Source organism: Pseudorca crassidens, chromosome 10 (genome assembly GCF_039906515.1).
Source record: "Pseudorca crassidens isolate mPseCra1 chromosome 10, mPseCra1.hap1, whole genome shotgun sequence".
Lineage (NCBI taxonomy): Eukaryota > Metazoa > Chordata > Mammalia > Artiodactyla > Delphinidae > Pseudorca > Pseudorca crassidens.
In genome coordinates this window covers 20,555,251-20,574,677 of record NC_090305.1, presented here as the reverse complement: position 1 = coordinate 20,574,677, position 19,427 = coordinate 20,555,251, and the positions used below count along the sequence as shown (strand labels likewise).

At 40.2% G+C, this 19,427-nt stretch overlaps 1 protein-coding gene and 1 pseudogene across 3 annotated transcripts in view; one reads left to right on the top strand and one right to left on the bottom strand.

Annotated features, from left to right (window-relative positions):
* Nucleotides 1-8,028, top strand: part of SLC17A1 (solute carrier family 17 member 1) — an 85,614-nt gene extending 77,586 nt beyond the window's left edge. For 2 of the 3 annotated variants that reach the window (XM_067755793.1, XM_067755791.1), the window contains one exon: nt 7,783-8,028. The gene's annotated coding sequence lies outside the window, so the exon portion shown is untranslated. Of the gene's footprint in view, nt 1-7,770 lie in introns of all 3 variants that reach the window. The other variant, XM_067755792.1, reaches the window with a different exon arrangement.
* LOC137232703 (probable small intestine urate exporter) lies at nt 5,894-8,722 on the bottom strand (annotated as a pseudogene).
* Nucleotides 8,723-19,427: the final 10,705 nt, after the last annotated feature.

Here is a 19,427-nt window from a genome sequence, read left to right as displayed (position 1 = left end):
TTTATTTCTGATCTGATCTTTATGATTTCTTTCCTTCTGCTAACTTTGGAATTTTTTTGTTCTTCTTTCTCTGATTGCTTTAGGTGTAAGGTTAGGTTGTTTGAGATGTTTCTTGTTTCTTGAGGTAGGATTGTATTGCTGTAAACTTCCATCTTAGAACTGCTTTTGCTGCATCCCGTTGGTTTTGGGTCTTTGTGCTTTCGTTGTCATTTGTTTCTAGGTACTTTTTGATTTCCTCTTTGATTTCTTCAGTGATCTCTTGGTTATTTAGTAGTGTATTGTTTAACGTCCATGTGTTTGTATTTTTTACAGATTTTTTTCCTGTAATTGATATCTAGTCTCATAGCATTGTGATTGGAAAAGACTTGATATGATTTCAGTTTTCTTAAATTTACCAAGGCTTGATTTGTGACCTAAGATATGATCCATCCTGGAGAATGTTCCATGAGCACTTGAGAAGAAAGTGTATTCTGTTGTTTTTGGATGGAATGTCCTATGAATATCAATTAAATCCATCTTGTTTAATGTATCATTTAAAGCTTGTGTTTCCTTATTTATTTTCATTTTGGATGATCTGTCCATTGGTGAAAGTGGGGTGTTAAAGTCCCCTACTATGAATGTGTTACTGTCGATTTCCCTTTTTATGGCTGTTAGCATTTGCCTTATGTATTGAGGTGCTCCTATGTTGGGTGCATAAATATTTACAATTGTTATATCATCTTCTTGGATTGATCCCTTGATCATTATGTAGTGTCTTTCTTTGTCTCTTGTAATAGTCTTTATTTTAAAGTCTATTTTGTCTGATATGAGAATTGCTGCTCCAGCTTTCTTCTGATTTCCATTTGCATAGAATATCTTTTTCCATCCCCTCACTTTTAGTCTGTATGTGTCCCTAGGTCTGAACTGGTTCTCTTGTAAACAGCATATATACGGGTCTTGTTTTTGTATCCATTCAGCCAGTCTATGTCTTTTGGTTGGAGCATTTTATCCATTTACATTTAAGGTAATTATTGATATGTACATTCCTATGACCATTTTCTTAATTGTTTTGGGTTTGTTATTATAGGTCTTTTTCTTCTCTTGTGTTTCCTGCCTAGAGAAGTTCCTTTAGCGTTTGTTGTAAAGCTGGTTTGGTGGTGCTGAATTCTCTTAGCTTTTGCTTGTCTGTAAAGGTTTTATTTTCTCCACCAAATCTGAATGAGATCCTTGCTGGGTAGAGTAATCTTGCTTGTAGGTTTTCCCCTTTCATCACTTTAAATACGTCCTGCCACTCCCTTCTGGCTTGTAGAGTTTCTGCTGAAAGATCAGCTGTTAACCTTGTGGGGATTCCCTCATATGTTATTTGTTGTTTTTCCCTTGCTGCTTTTAATATTTTTTTCTTTGTATTTTATTTTTCATAGTTTGATTAATATGTGTCTTGGCGTGTTTCTCCTTGGATTTATCCTGTATGGGACACACTGTGTTTCCTGGACTTGATTAACTATTTTCTTTCCCATATTAGGGAAGTTTTCGACTATAATCTCTTCAAATATTTTCTCAGTCCCTTTCTTTTTCTCTTCTTCTTCTGGGACCCCTATAATTCGAATGTTGGTGTGTTTAATGTTGTCCCAGAGATCTCTGAGACTGCCCTCAATTCTTTTCTATCTTTTTTCTTTATTCTGCTCTGTGGTAGTTATTTCCACTCTTTTATCTTCCAGGTCACTTATCCATTCTTCTGCCTCAGTTATTCTGCTATTGATTCCTACTAGAGAATTTTTAATTTCATTTATTGTGTTGTTCACCATTGTTTGTTTGCTCTTTAGTTCTTCTAGGTCCTTGTTAAAAGTTTCTTGTATTTTCTCTGTTCTATTTCCAAGATTTTGGATCATCTTTACCATCATTACTCTGAATTCATTTTTAGGTAGACTTCCTATTTCCTCTTTATTTGTTTGGTCTGGTGGGTTTTTACTTTGCTCCTTCATCTGCTGTGCATTTCTCTGTCTTCTCATTTTGTTTAACTTACTATCTTTGGGATCTCCTTTTCACAGGCTGCAGGTTCGTACTTTCCATTGTTTTCGGTGTCTGCCCCCAGTGGGTGAGGTTGGTTCAGTGGGTTTTGTAGGTTTTCTGGTGGAGTGGACTGGTGCCTGTGTTCTGGTGGATGAGGCTGGATCTTGTCTTTCTGGTGGGCAGGACCACGTCTGGTTGTGTGTTTTGGGGTGTCTGTGAACTTATTATGATTTTAGGCAGCGTCTCTGCTAATGGGTTGGGTTTTGTTCCTGTCTTGCTAGTTGTTTGGCATAGGGTGTCCAGCACTGGAGGTTGCTGGTCGTTGAGTGGAGCTGGGTCTTAGCATTGAGATGGAGATCTCTGGGAGAGCTCCCACTGATTGATATTACATGGGGCCAGGAGGTCTCTGGTGGTCCAATGTTCTGAACTCTGCTCTCCTACTTCAAGGTTCAGGCCTGATACCCAGCCAGAGCACCAAGACCCTGTCAGCCACACAACATACCTCCTCACTGAGCCCAGGAATAGTTGATCTCTGCTAAGTGACCTGATGTGAGTTGTCCTGATGCCTCTCTTACCCAAACTCAGAGGCAGAGCACCACTTGGATGAGCATGGGATGGAAAGTCATGCAGACCAAGCCCTGACCTTTGCTGCAGCCTTCACAGCAAGGCCTGGCGCCTGGGCACTGCTGGTTCAGAAGTGGCTCATTTTAATACACTCTGGCCTAAAGTTACAGCTGGTTTCTAGAAAGGGGACAAAAAACACCACCTCCCTAATGATGGTGAGCGTCTTTTCATTGCATATTGGTCATATTTATATCTTCTTCAAAAAAATGTTTATTCAAGTTTTGCCCATTTTTTAATTGGGTTGTTTGTCTTTTTGTTGTTGAGTTTATATATTCTATATATAAGACCCTTATCAGATATGTGACTTGCACATAGTTTCTCCCATTCGGAGGTTTTCTTTTCACTTTCTTGATAGTGTTCTTTGCCACACAAAAGTTTTTAATATTTATGAAGTCTACTTTATCAGTTTTTTTTGTTGCTTATGCTTTTGGTGTTATATCTAAGAAACCGTTGCCAAGTCTGAGGTTGTGAAGGATTTACCCCTATGTTCTCTTCAAAGAATTTTATTATTTTAGCTCTTACATTTAGATCTTTGATCTATTTTTATCTAGTTTAATTTTTGTAAATGGTGTGAACTAAAGGTCCAGATTCATTCTTTAGAATGTAGCTATCCAGTTATCCCAGGACAATTTGTTAAAAAGACTATTATTTCCCCATTGAATGGTCTTGGCATGTTTGTCAAAAATCAGTTGACCATAGACACTTTGGTTTATTTCTGGACTCAGTTCGATACCACTGATCTATATATTTATCCTTATGCTAGTACAACTCTGTCTTGATTACTGTTGCTTTGTAGAGAGCTTTGAAGTGTGAGTCCTCGAACTTGGTTCTTCTTTTTCAAGAATGTTTTGGCTATTCTGGGTCCCTTACAATTCTGTATTAATTTTGGAATCAGCTTGTCAATTTCCACAGAGAAATTGCTTGGATTCTGATAGAAATTTCATTAAATCTATGGCTCAATTTCAGGAGTTTTGCCATTTTAACAGTACTGAAGTCTTCCACTCCATGAACGTCGATTCTTTTCATTCATTTAGATCTTCTCTCATTTCTTTCAACAATGTTTTATACTTTTCAGAGTATAAGTCTTACATTTCTATTGTTAATTTTATTCCTAAATATATTCTTTTTTATGCTACTTTAAATGAAATTAGTTTAATTTTTGGATTGTCCATTGCAAGTATATAGAAATATAACTGATTTATGTATATCAATCTTGTATCCTGAAACCTTGCTGAACTCATTTATTATTCAAATAGTTTTTCAGTGGTTCTTTACAATTTCTATATAGAAGATTATGCCATCTGTGAATATACTTTTATTTCTTCTCTTCCAGCCTAAGTGACTTTTATTTCTTTTTCTTGCCTAGATGCCCTGCCTAGAACCTCTACTAGGATGTTGAATAGAAATGGCAAGAGTGGACATCCTTGTCTTATTCTTGATCTTATAGGGAAAACACACATTTAAAATTTTTTTCAAAGCCTTTCTCTAACTCCACTCTCCTGAGGCTTTTACTTTTATGTAATCCTAAATTGTTTTAGAACCATATGACTTTTTAAAAATCACATCCTGAGCAATATCTGTGAGGTACCCTAACACCGCACATTGGAATTTCATGTCTGTTATATATGGCCACCTACAGCAAGTCTTCAATGTAACATCATCATACACCCTGTTACAGAATTAGTCACCGTAAATTTGGCCGGATACAGGCCATCCTAGAAAAGAGGAAACAGATATATCTTATTTCTTCCCATGGACTATGTGCACTTAAAGCAGTGACATGTTGGTGAGAGATGTCAACTTTTTTCTCAGTCTTGGGTGAAATACCTGTGTTGCATAGTATTTTCCCTCCTGTGGATAAAACTCATCATGGTTGCTTACGTTAAAGGAATGTTTATATTCAGCTAACACATAGAAACACATGTGGGGGTACTTACTGGTAGTTATTAGGCAACGTAAGTAACTGTTTCTACTGGGAAACCCAGAAAATGTCTGTTTGTATGAATGGCATGTTTTAGTGTGTCTTCCTCATCACTGCCCCAGATAGGCTCCTGTACTGATACCCAAATTAAGCACCTTGGCCACTTCCCCTTTTTAGGTTTTGGAGAACATTACATCAGATGAATTGATCTGGACACCTGCTAACCAGGTGAAGCTGGGTTTCAGTCCAGTTTGCCAGATAGCACTGTCCCAATTGCCACAGGTTTTGGTAGCTTGTTCTTTGAAAGGACTGGGAATGTTTCTGAGCAGAACCAGAGTGTGTGGTTGGTGGAGGATCACAAAAAGAAGTTTCATTTTCATTTTCTTAGTAACAAATATTTACAAAGAATGGGAATTTGGTCAAGTACAAAAAGTGTGCCTTGTGAATGCTGCGGATAAAATGTATTCCTATTAGGGAGCGCAGCAATATCAAACTACCTGAGTCCCAAACCCCAGGAGTGTGCAGTGTTTTTATTTTCAGGATACAGCATAGGTATAGAGCAAATGGTGGATGGTTTCATACCACGTGCTTGGACCTAGCAAGATATTGGAATTGTTCAGACCTCTCACTCAGAGACTTTTGAGAGTAAGAACGAGTAAGGAGGATAAAATTGCACCGTTTTTATGTCAAGAGATGAGAAGTGTAACAAATGCCTAGGATAAACTAATTGGGACAAAGAAAACAACTTGAAAAAATATACTAAGCCAGACTATTCCTCCGAACTGTTGTAAAGCTTTCTTATATCCACTGGGTATCAGGACTCAGTGACATTTATGTGTGCTTTTTTCTTTCTCTACAAAACTTAGTGTAAAACAGAGCACTAGGAGAGCCTGGGTCTGAACTCCTTATTGAGGGGGAGAGGGACCAGCACACAAGCTGGGACTGAGGGGCAGTCACCAGCCCAAGGAAGAAGATGGCATGGAGATTCCTAGGAGGCCAGCCCCTGCCACCATGCACACCCTGTGGGCATCTCTTTTGTCCATGTATTGTTTGTAAAAAGTAACACATCTGAATTTTAAATTTGGGTTTATTTGTCTTCCACTCTGCATTAGTTGCCTTATAAATGATTGTTAAATAAACCGAACGCAAGCACAAGAAGATAAAATTTTATTCTAAGACTTTACGAAAGAGCCTTTCCATAATTTGCAACTCTCACTCCTCCATGTCCTAGGTGTATGGGCCAGTGGAAAATCTGAGATTTCTGTACTTTAAGGACAGCCCATTTTGGGGTAGAACTGTAAGTCAGGGGAATGTCCATGAGGGCAAACAGTGAACAACTAAGCACCGGCATCTAATTCGTCACTCGGTTTGCTCAGAAGCGGGTGAACCTCTACCTTTAGCCCAGTCCTGCACCTCTGCTTGGCCAAAGATGAGGTAGAGAAACAGGCCTGCTATGTTCACAGCAGCTGAAAGCAAGAAGACATTCCTCAACTGAACTCTGAGTCCCGGAGGCAGGAAACTACAAGTTATTAACAGTCTCCTAGTTCTTGTCCCTCCTGGTTCAGAAAGGCTTTGGCACCATATTCTACCGCCCTCATCCCCAGCTCTGCCCCCCATTACATGTTCCTGGTTGCTCTTAGAATATGCAGGTACATTTCCGGTGCCATGGCCTTTCCCTCTGCTGGAATATTCCTCCCCTCAAGTAGTCATTTCTCTCACCCATGTACTTGCTTCCCATAAATATTACTTTTTCAATGAGACTTCCTCGGCCACCCTACTTAAAACTGAAATCCCACCCCTCTCATGTGCCCTATTCTCCTCTCCGGCTCTACTCTTTTCTTAGCGCTTACAACCAATCACTATACCATGTTTTGGTTTAGTTTGTTAGTTTTCTATCGGTTTCTTTCCTACTGACTTCACAAGGGCAGGGACTTCTGTTGGTTTTATTCACTTAAACAGTGCATTGCACATGCTAATGTTCATTGCATATATGTCGAATGAATGAAGAGATAAATGAGTGAGTGAGTAATAAGGGAAACAAGAGCAGTTTGAGAATTTCCGTTGTAAACAGTGTTAGTCAGTGGCTGGAAGAGAACTGAAGCTTCAAAAAAAAAAGGACTTGGTGTCAAAAAGAATACCCTTTCTTTGTTATTCTCCATTCATTTTCCTGGCTTACTGGTGGAAACCACAGGAAACTTAAAGAATGATAGTCATGTGAATGTCATATGTATGTTTCTTCACATAAAGTCTGTATCAGTCCGATTCTTATGAAATTGTCATCAGATGAATTTGTTTATTCTGACAACTTTAAATGCATCTCCCAGGATGGAAGACTGTATGAATGTAAAAACACTATGTAAGCAATACTGGGCAGAGGAATTTCTGTACTAACCACTGATGAGCATACCTGTACTGTACAGGTTGCTCCTTCGCTCTTTCATTCACTCATCCACTCAGCATCTCGTTCATTTGTTCTATAAATATTTGTTGGGTTCCTACATAGGGTGACCAACTCTTTCCAGATTGCCTGGAACTTTCAAGATTTTAGTGTTGAAAGTCCCACATCCCAGGATACCCCTCAGCCCCAGCCAATCAGAATGGTTGGCCGTTCTATACTTCACAAGAAGGGTCATGATTATTGCTAGAAAATGTGATGATTAGCACGAGAAACTCATTCTAAGAACTCATAAAGCATAAACTCATACAATAGAGCATTCTCCTTCACTCCATACCCTGAACATGTGGTAATTTTTCTGCATGAGCTGAGCCTAGGGTCAGAATGAGAGGCTGGATGATCTTTTGAGGTGACTCTTGTGAATATCATAATCATCAGAACATTTGACCTTACATGACTGATGAAAAATCCGGCAACTGTGGGAGAGATGGCTCCCGCTATGTAAGAAAAGATCTGTGATAGTCCCCTGAGTAAGGCACTGTACCTGCGAGAGAGAAAGTGTGAGAAAACAATATTCCTCTTTAAGCAAAGGGTTAATCTCAGCTGATCTGTTGCAACTCTATGATTATCTCTGGGGATTGCTGGAGTTGTGCTGACCCTTAGTCAAACCTGAATGAAATGTACTGACTAGTGATGAGTATAATCCAGTGCTAGGATCTGGGATTTCCAAGGTGTCACCTGCACTAACTTGTCAACGTTCATTATACAAAAGGTACAGATTGATGGTTGGCAGCTGGTTTATATGTTCTCTTGTCTTCTGCTGTGGAGCCTGATCTTTCAGCCTTGCTTTTAGGTATAAAAGACCTCCCATTGGATGAGACATTGGCTTCCCTGAGACCAAGGTGTCTCCCATGTAATTTGGTGGTTCATTACCTGAAGATGAAATGTGTCCTATTGACTGTGAACGGTCCATGGATGGTCCCTGGGAGCTATATTTGGAAGTCTCAGTCATCTGGTATTTACCTATATCAGAGGTGAATGTTTCTCCTGCTATCCTGTATCCTCTACTTTTATTAAAGCCTTACATGAGCACGCCCTCTGAAGTTTACGAGTCCTTTCAGTGATCCAGCCCTGTGTAACTGCTGCATTCCCCAACAGAAAGAAATTGGTGTGAGTCTCCCACAGTTGAACTGTGAGTGTGGCCACTGACTTCTGTTTTCATCTGGAAAAACTAAGTTCGCAGAGGTTGGCTAGCTTTGGGTCCCTTCCAGGAATTATTTGGATGTACGACTGGTGCTGAAATTTCCTGTGACCCATTGCATGTGTCACATTTTACCCACGTGTCAGAGCAGGTTTAGGGATGATCACAGGTCCCTACCGAGGAGCAATATCCATGAAGTTGACAAGGGCTTCTGATTGGCTGAGGCTTTTGGTAGCAGAAGACAGTATCAAGAAGACCATGGTGGCACTGAAGCTGGATCTGACCCAGAAAAGGGACACGAAGAACGCAGATGGGAGGAGAACCCCTGGGGCAGAAGAACAAACACAGTGAATAGGAAGCTTCCCAGAGCATCCCACATCCACCCACCACCCCATGTCTACCTTGGTTCTTACCTATGGCAGTGAAGTTTCCTGATGGTATTGAGTCTGAGGATTTTTCTGGAGAGGAGAAAATCTGCCAGTAGACCTCCAGGGACAATGCAGATACAGGCAGAAACAAACGGCAGGGCTGACAGCATCCCACTCTGAGAACCAGAGCTGAGATGAGGTGCATGCCTCACTATACCCACCATGACACAGATTGATCCCTGGGTGGATTGTCTACATCTATAGCTTTTCTTTTATATACACATCACCTTTAATATGAATTTCTGGAATGAGCCAATATAATTTTAGTGCCTGAGGAAAAATATGCATACAGTTCAATTTGAAAAAAAAATGGACCAATGCTGTCTTCATATATAAGGATCATGTAGAAATAGATATTAAAAGGAACAAAAGTCAGTAGAAAAATAGTCAAAGGATATGAATGGACCATTTATAGAAAAAGAAAGTGATTTCTAACATATTAAAAGGTATCCACCCTCATAATAGTAAAACTACTGTGAGATACCATTTTATCAAACTGCCGAAAGTGCAACAGTTTTGTGACGTGATCTGTGGTGATGCCAGGGGTATCAGGTACTTCCAAATATTATCAATGCCCAATGGAGGGCAATTTGACAATAAATATAAAAGTTTATAGAGGAGATAGATCAAGATAGTGGAGTAAGAGGACGCGGAGCTCACCTCACCCCATGAAACATCAAAAATACATCTACATGTGGAGCAATTCTCACTGAAAACAAACTGGAGACTGGCAGAAAGACTCTTATACAACCAAGTCTGTAAGAAAGTTTCGCATGTAATTGGGTAGAAGGGAGAGAAGTGATCAGATCGAGACCTACACCCCTGGGAGGGTACACAGAAGAGGAGGGGGAATTACACAGGCTCAGAGATCCTCCCTGGGGAGTGAGTGGTGAGAACCACTGAGCACTACGCCCTAGGGTCTGGCACCAGGAGGACACGTCCCCTTAGCTGATTCGAAAAACTGGGATTGATAGCAGGACTATAACGAACCAAGACTCCGCTCATGAAGAGCATGCACACGCTGGCTTACTCCCAAAAACAGGCAGAGGAAGCAGATTGAAACTGATAGGGACTCTGGCTGGTTTCCCACCACTGCCTAACACACACCCCAGCCTGAGCAGAGCACCTGCTCCAGCCCCTCTTGCTCCCAGTGCAGCTCCACACTGGAGAGAGGGCTGCCATGGCTGAGAGGAGTATGCAGTTGTGAGGGAAAGAGGTAGCTCAGACTTAGCACAGCATCTGGACATTGCTGGTGCCTATGAAGGCAGAAGATCAGGAGCTGTCCAGGACTCCGATTAGTGCCGGCACTACCACGGTCTGCACTCCAACCCATACCAAGCACCCACTTCAGCTCCTCTTGCTCCAGCGCTGTTCCCTTCTGGGTGAGTGTGCCTGTGCTGGGAGGGGGGAGAGCACACATTTAGAGGGAATGGAGCCAGATCAGACCAACCCTCAGGTCTTCTGACCCAGCAACGTGGAACCCACCCCCACCCTGATAGTGTGATGTTGGCCACCAAACCGAGGAGAAGCCCTGGCTCACAACTGGCTCTTGCTCTAGCCCTTCTACTTCCAGCCCTACCTCCTACCCTGGTGATAGCTGCTAGCACACCATTGGGGAAGAGGGACTTACGCTCAACGTCAGATGTAGCTGTGCCACCAAAGACACTGGGCACATACAGACTGCACAGGGATGCTTCCATACAAGGACACCACTTCAATTCCAGGATAGCTAAATGTTTTACCTAATTTCATAGAGACAGAGAAAGTTAAGCAAAATGAAGAGATAGAGAAATTTAATTCAAAGGAAAGAACAAGAGAAAACCCCTGAAAAAACAAGTAATGAAACAGAAATAATGTACCAGATAAGAGTTCAAAGTATTAGTAATAAGAATGCTAACTAAATTAAAGAGTAGATGAACACAGTGATAATTTTAATAAGGAAATAGAAAACATATAACAGAGCCAGCCAGAACCAAAGAATACAATAACTGAAATGAAAAACACAATCAAAGGAATTAACAGCTGACTAGGTGATACAAAAGAATGCATATGTGACCTGGAAGATAGAATAATGGAAATTACCCAATCAGAGCTGCAAAAAGAAAAACAGAAGAGTTTAAGAGATCTCTAGGATAACATTAAGCAAACCATGATTTGCACTATAGGAGTCCCAGAAGGAGAAGAGAGAGAGAGAGAGAGACAGGTCAAAAATGTATTTGATAAAATTATGGCTGAAAACTTCCCAAACCTGCAGAAAGAAACAGATATCCAGATACAGGAAGCACAGAGGGTCCCAAACAAGATGAACCTAAACAGACCTACACCAAGACATATCATAATTAAAATGGAAAAATCAAAGATAAAAAGAATTCTAAAGGCAGCAAGAGAAAAACAGTCATATACAAGGGAACCCCCATAAGACTATCAGCTGATTTTTCTGCAGAAACTTTGCAGGCCAGAGGTAGTGGCATGATATATTTAAAGTGCTGAAAAGGAAAAACCTGCAACTAGGATACTCTACCCAGCAAGATGATCATTTAGAATTGAAGGAGAGATAAAGAACTTCTCAGACAAGCAAAAACTAAGAGTTAATCAATACCAAACCTACCCAAAATATAATGTTAAAGGGTCATCTCTAAGTGGAAAAGAAAAGGCTACAACAAGAAGTAAGAATCTATAGGAAAGCAAAAATCCCACTAGTAAAAGAAAATAGACAGTAAAGACTGGATCAACTACTTAAATAGGCTAGCATGAAGATTAAAAGACAAAAAAATTGTAAAATCAACTATAAATACAATTAACAGTGAAGGGATAAACATGAAGATGTAAAATATGACATCAAAACACAAAACATGGAGGAGGGGAGTAAAAAATGTAGATCTTTTAGAATATGTTTGAACTTAAATGACTACCAGTTTAAAACAAGTAGATATAAGTAAATATACATGAACCTCATAGTAACCACAAATTAGAAACCTACAATAGATACAAAAAAAACGAGAGAAAGGAACACAAGGATACCACTTTAAAAATCATCAAACCACAAGGGAATAAACTAAAAGAAAAAGGAACAGAAAAGAACATAAAAACAATCAGAAAACAAGAAACAAAATGACAATAAGGACATACCTACCAATAATCACTTAAAATGTCAATGGACTAAATGCTCTAATAAAAAGACATAAGGTGGCTAACTGAATTAAAAAACAAGACCCATCTGTATACTGCCCACAAAGACTCACTTCAGAGCTAAAAACACATACAGATTGAAAGTGAGGGGATGGAAAAAGACATTTCATGCAAATGGAAATGACAAAAATGGGGGTAGCAATACTCATATCAGACAAAATAGACTTTAAAACAAAGTTTATAACAAAAGACAAAGAAGGGCATTATATAATGATAAAGGAATCAATACAAGAAGATATAACACTTTCTAACATATATGGACCTAATATAGGAGCACCTAAATATATAAAGCAAATATTAACAGACATAAAGGGAAAAATTGACAAAGATATAATAATAGTAGGAGACTTTAATACCTCACTTACATCAATGGACAGGTAATTCAGACAGAAAATCAATCAGGAAACAGTGGTCTTAAATGACACAACAGACCAGTTGGACTTACAGGACATTCCATCTAAAACCAGCAGAATACACATTCTTTTCAAGTGCACATGGAATGTTCTCCAGAATGGATCACATGCCACGTTACAAAAGAAGTTTCAACGAACTTAAGAGGATAGCAATTATATCTGGCATTTGTTCCAACCACAATGGTATGAAACTAGAAATCAATTACAGGAAGAAAAATGGGAAAAACATAAACATGTGGAGACTAAAGAACATGCTACCTAAAAAAAAAAAAAAGGGTCAATGAAGACATCAAAGAGGACATAAGAAATACCTTGAGACAAATGAAAATGGAAACACAGTACTCCAAAATCTATGGGATGCAGCAAAAGCAGTTAGTTTATGGCAGTATAGGCCTTCCTCAAGAAACAAGAAAAATCTCAAAATCTGCTACTTGAAAGAGAACGAAAAAAGCCCAAAGTCAGCAGAAGCAAGGAAATAATAAAAATCAGAGAGGAAATAAATAAAACATAGACCAAAAATAAATAAATAGCTATAGAAAAAATCAGTGAAACCAAGACTTGGTTTTCTGAAACGGTAAACAAACTTGATAAACCTTTAGCCAAGATCATCAAGAAGAAAAGAGAGAGGATCCAAATAAAATAAGAAATGAAAGAGGAAATATACCACCCAATACTACAGAGATACAAAAAAATCTTAAGAGAATACTATGAACAGTTATATGTCTACAATTTGGACAACCTAAAAGAAATAGATAATTTCTAGAAACATACATGACTGAACCAAAAATAGACAATCTGAACAGACCAATCACTGGTAGTGAAATTGAATTCATAATTTAAAAAATAACTCCCAGTAACAAAAGTCCCGGACCAAATGGCTTCACAGGGGAGTTCTACCAAACATTAAAGAAGAGCTCATACCTATATTTCTCAAACTATTCCAAAAACTGGGAGAGGGGGGAATACTCCCAAATTCATTCTATGAGACCACTAGTACCCTATACCAAAATCAGACAAAGACACTACAAAAAAGAAAATTATAGGCCAATATCTCTGATGAATATAGAAGCAAATATCCTCAACAAAATATTAGCAAACAAAATTCAACAATATATAAAAAGGATCATACACCCATGATAAAGTGATTTATTCCAGGAAGGCAAGGATAGTTCAATGTTCACAAATCAATCAATGTGAGACATCATATTAACAAAAGGAAGGATGAAAATCACATAATCATCTCAATAGACGCAGAAAAAACATGTGACAAAACTTAATATCCATTCATGATAAAAACTTCCATCAAAATTGGAACATGGGCTTCCCTGGTGGCGCAGTGGTTGAGAGTCCGCCTGCCGATGCAGGGGACACGGGTTCGTGCCCCAGTCCGGTAGGATCCCACATGCCACGGAGCAGCTAGGCCCGTGAGCCATGGCCGCTGAGCCTGCGCGTCCGGAGCCTGTGTTTTGCAATGGGAGAGGCCACAACAGTGAGAGGCCCGCATAATGCAAAAAAAAAAAAAAAAAAAAAAAATGGAACATAACATAATAAAGGCTGAGAAAACAGGGCAGATTGGGGACAGGAATGAGAGTAAGATTTTTTACTCTTTTACCTTTTTATATATATTTTTTAAATGTTGATCCCTATTTTTATCAATTCAACTCCTAAATTAAATTGCCATTAAAGAAAATGCAAGGAAAGGAGGCCATTCTTTGTTGTATGTAACCCAAACAATGAAAAGGATTTCACTGTCAACTGGTCCGAGATGTTTATTTTACATATGAGTAAACATATGTTGAATAAGACTTCTAGGAGGAGAAAATAAAGAGAATTGAGGACAGGCAATACTTTTAAAAATATTGAATAGGACTCCTTCAGAATAGATGAAACATAAGATTTCTCAGATTCAAGAATTACAGAGTGTCAAGCCAAAGAAATGAAATGAAATTTATACCTAGACATATCATAAGGCTGCAGTATATGTATACTGCAGGATACAAAAAGCACAGGCCTTATTTATAATAATAGATACCATTAAAGGTCATTGACAAAAGGGGAGAAATCCATTTCAGTATGATATCAGACGGGGAGAGGTGTTTTTTAAACTTCTTCAAAATAATTTTAAAAAGACAAAATATAGGAAAATGGGTAAAGAGCAGATAACTATCAGAAGAATAGATAAATACAGATGAAGAACGAACAGTGGGAAATGCAGTCTGCCTTACTATAGAGGAAGGCCATGGATATCAAAAGAACAATATCATACTATCTCTTACCCATCAACCTTCATAAATATTTAAAAGACTTTTATCACCAAGTTTAGGCAGAAGTGTGAGTAATAAGCTGTTATTTATGGTGGTCAAACTGCATTCCTTCTACCGATATTGCTGCTTCACGGTGTCTGCACAGCCACACAGAGTATGTCCCAAGACACTCCTTGTAGCAGCAATATTTGTAAAAGTAAAAAATCAGGAACAACTAATGATCATTAATATTTAAATAAGTAAAGTACATGTAAATTTTAGAATACAGCAGTCAAAAAGAATTAATTGGATCTATATTAAAAAGCATATAAAGATTTAACAGACATTAAGTGGAAAAAGTACATTGTAGAATAGTAAGTATAAGATAATAAGTAAAACATACATAATATTCCATTATGTAATTTATGTGTTATAAATGAATAGAAAATTTACAATGCTGAGAGAGTGACAGCTCTCATCTACATTGTCCTGAGCTCTGGTTTTAAAATTAAGATGCATGAATCTGGTAACACGGGTCATCTGTATATAAGGGAATGCAGAGGACCACTCCCTTGGGGAGGGATGGCCACGGGGGGATTTAATTCTATCTATGGTGTTTAAATGTGTTACAGCAATAATGTATTTGTGAATTATTACTGTGATTAAAAAACACATTTACAATTGCAACAACAGAAAGCTGTCACAAAAACTGGGGTCACAATGTGTGGAATCTTTCATCCTGACACCTTCAGAAATTGTGTGCACCTGTGTACGTGTGCGGTAACGTGTCTAAGTGTAAATGGATGTTCAAATAGCACTCTTCTGACTCCAATTTTATTGAACATATCCTATTCTGAGAGGAAAACAATACATGTTGCCTTTATTCCAAAACGATGGGAAAGACTGGAGATGATGGGAAAGACTGACTGAGATGAAGAAGCTGAGAGGGTTTCTCTAGAGGTAGTTGCTGGTACGCTCCGTCTCTTATTCACCCTGCCTTCATGAAAGAGGGGAAGTGGGTGCCGCCCCTCGCCTCAAGTCAAACGATAGCTGCTGCCTGCAAAAGGGTCGCCCAGAGATTGACTTATGTCCCCTGGAGGTTGTGTGTGTGCATGCCGGTGTGTATGTGTGTGAGAGAGAAGGGGACTGATGAGTGACACAGGCCTTAGACTCTAAGGCCATGGGGCTGTGACTCTTGGCCTGAGGCCGCAGAGCAGAGAAGGGCCCACAGCACACTGAGAGGTCAGGAGACCTCCCACAGCAGCAGGTGCAAAGACGCCTGGACAGAGACCTGCAGGTTCCTTCTGAACCAGATACGGATGATTCAGGAGAGGTCCGGTTTACAGCCTTTTAAAATCCTGCCCAGGAGAACTGTCTAGAGGGGCCACATACCCCAAAAAAGGTGGGGTGGACTGCAGGATGCCCAGCAGGTGAGGGAGGAACAGTAAGGGCTGAGCAGTGGACACGCATCACCTGTGACATGGGGGAGACTGATGGGTGTCCCCAGTGGGGAACTCTCCAAAAGATCAGCACTGAACATCCACCCAAGCCCAGAGAGCCCCAATGCCAGATCACAAGAGCCCCAGTCAAAACCCACACTTCCGGCCTCTTATCCACCAACCCATACCTCCGTAAGCGCCAGCCCTAGAAGGATCAGACGCCTCAGCTAGCAAGAGGGGCGAGGGGAGGAGCTGACGGAGAAGGGAATAAGAAGCCAAACCAAATCATCCACCACACCCCTCCCCAATCAGACCCAAGCTGGAGGCGGGAGAAGCTCTAATTTTAGATAAAATTTGGAGTTTTATGCTTTTCATCAGACTGCAGCTATTAATTATAACATGAGATTATTTGGAGGCTGAAAATAACCAATGGACTTTTCACTCTCTGAAAGTGATCAGAAAAGTTATGGGGCTGAGCAGATATAAAGGGAAGTGAGGGCAGGGCAGGAGTTGCTGGTAAAGTAAAATTTCGAATTTCTCTCTATGGAGTACTACTTTTATTAACATAAGAGCAAGTATATATCTGATTCTTTGATGATTTGTTTTTAAGTATAAGTGCAAACATTGCATAATGTCTGTGCATGTCACAACTACAGTTGGTAGTGGTTAACTAACAGAACAGTTGCCTAATTACGTCATTCAAAAGCACAGATGTTGGAGACCAAGGAGCCCTCCAGTCCACACTGAAATTCAGAAACAAACTGAAAGTTGAATTGAAATCCAAATCATTGTTCATTGGCAAAATAGAGTGGCTCTGCTAACTGAGAAGAAACCTGTCACAAGAAGGGACTGAATATCCCGCTGTATAAGTAATTTACTTATCATGTCTGTCTACACCTTAGGGCAATTAGTTTAATTGACAGGGTTATTAACAGTCACAGAACTGAAGACATAGCTTTCAGAGTAACATTTTCCCCCAAGGGTTACACCTATAAGGACTCTTCTAGTGTACCAGTGCCTAAGAGTTCACTGACCACTTGTTCCTTCATTGATTCAGTAAATATTTGTTGAGCCAATAAGTGGAATGTTCTGCTACCTTAGCCCTTTCTCTTGCATTTGTGACTGAAGGACTCCATTCTCATTAAATTTCCTCTCTATATACTTATTATTACAGAAGCACTTGCTAGTTTTTCTGGCAACCAGCAATAATGCCAGCATACTGTCCACACCAGCATCCCTTACCCTATACCAGCTTTGTCCCAACTTCTATTGCCTTGTTAACTCCAGCAAAGTCTCCAGGAGGGGCACAAAATGAAAAGAAAGAGGAATGACATTTGCTATGAAGAAAAGGAGAGTAGCGGTGACAGTGACTTAGTAACTAGCATCTGGTGAAGAGGGCAACTACTTTGCCAAATCTAACTACTTTACCTGGTTGTGTGAGAAAGTTACATGTGAGCTGAAATGGGAATGATGAGAAAGAGGCAACTCTGAGCCAGAGCATTCCAGGCAAAGGAACCAGCAAGTTTGTCCAATGTAGCCAGTGCAGAGTGAGTGAGGAGGTTAATGGTGGGAGATGAGATCAAAGTGGTGGTCAGGGCCACACCATGAAGGGTCCTATGGGGTGGATAAGGGGACTGGATTTCCCTTGGCTGCTGTGGGGTGCGTGGTCTACAAGGTCCAAGACTAGGACCCAAGAAACTGGAGAAGAGGCTGTCGTAGTCACCCATTGAAGGGTTGATGGTGTCTGGGCTAGGCTGTCATGGTTCAAAAGACAAGACTGGGACTCTGTTTTGGAGCTAGACCCAAGAAGAATTGCTGATAAGGTGGATAGTGGGATGAGAAAAGAGGCGGGGAGGGGGGCGATTTTTGGAGACTTCTAGATTTATGGCTTGAGCAAATGAGTGAATGGTAGTGTGCTCAATGGAGGTGGGGAAATGAGCGGGAAGGGAGCAGGTTTCCAGAAGAAAAACAAGAGTTTCATTTTGGACATGATGGGTTTGAGATGCCTGTTAGACCCAGAAGGGAAGATTGCCAAGTAGGCATTGTGTCTATGAGTTGGTATCTTGGGACAGAGGGCCCAGGTAGAAATATAAATTTGAAAGTCATCAGCCCTATTTATTTAGAGACCAGGTAAATGAGGAAGAACCAGCAAAGAAATTGGGCCATTCATTCTTCTATCAATTTCCTGGCAGTTTCTCTGGCCAAGATTATTTCTGTGTCTATGACCTTTGCATTAAGTATACCCTGCTCTTCCGCCATTGATTAGTTCACTGTAGAATGAGACTTTTCTCTAAGGTACCATGCAGAGTTATTAATAACTCAAATGTTATCTCTGTCTGGTCTCAGCACTGAACATTTCTTCCATATAAGAACAGTTCATGGCTCTTATTCATAGCCCCAGAATAAAAGTTCTCTGCCCCAAACTCTTCACTCACTACCTACTTCCCAAAGCCACGTGGGATTTCATTTTGTTTTACTCTTCCCCCTACATAAATTAATTGGAAAGGTCTAGTCTGTTTTGATTATTTGATGTTTTAGCCCCGATGAAAATCTCCCTTAAGCTGGCCATCTAGCCTAATGCCAATAAATGGGTGATATTAACCCTAAAAAGCATAATTTAAAATTGTTGGTTTATCTCCAGGTCTCTGTAGCCATCCTTTTGGATAATTTTGTTCCCTGGAGTTCTGGGGCTCTGGTTTCTCTTAGGAAAAGGTGACATCTTCTCTCACTTCTCAGAATTATCTCAGGAAAGAAGAGGTCTCTTCCCCATTCCAACAATCTCTACCCCAAAACAGCAAATTAAGCTCCTCTCTATGGGAAAACCCATTCCCATCATCTCAAAAGCAGCATATTAAAGAGCAAAAGATTGAAGGCTAACCTGAGGGAGGTGCAGTGCAGGGTCCTCATTCCATTCAAATAAATTTCTCTAATCGTCTCCAAATTTCCTAGTCTTCAGGAGGTAAATGATTACCCCAAACCTTTAGCATCTATGTTACCAAAGGGGAGAATTTTATTGGCTTAATGGTTTAATTTTTAACTTCACTTTCATTGTCTCACTGACAAGCACATCGAGCTCATTAAATCTTCCTCATGCTTCAAGCCCAGATGAGGCCAATGCCATCTTCCCTGATCTCCCATTTGGAATTGATGCCCCCTTCTTGTAGGAACCTGACAGCCCATGCTCCTTGTTTAAGCACTGCTACCTTATGGGGTCTCTCAGCGTTATTATGTTCTTCATGAGGATGGGGTATGTCTTGTCCCTTTTTGGTCCTCTCCCCATTATCCTCCTGTTTAATACAACTGGGCTCTCCACAGAGTGGAGACAATATATTTTGGTTAACTTGAATGATTTTTTTTTTTCGGTACGCGGGCCTCTCACTGTTGTGGCCTCTCCCGTTGCGGAGCACAGGCTCCGGACGCGCAGGCTCAGCGGCCATGGCTCACGGGCCCAGCCGCTCCGCGGCATGTGGGATCCTCCCGGACCGGGGCACAAACCCGTGTCCCCTGAATCGGCAGGCGGACCCTCAACCACTGCGCCACCAGGGAAGCCCAACTTGAATGATTTTTGTGGTTTTCTGATTATAC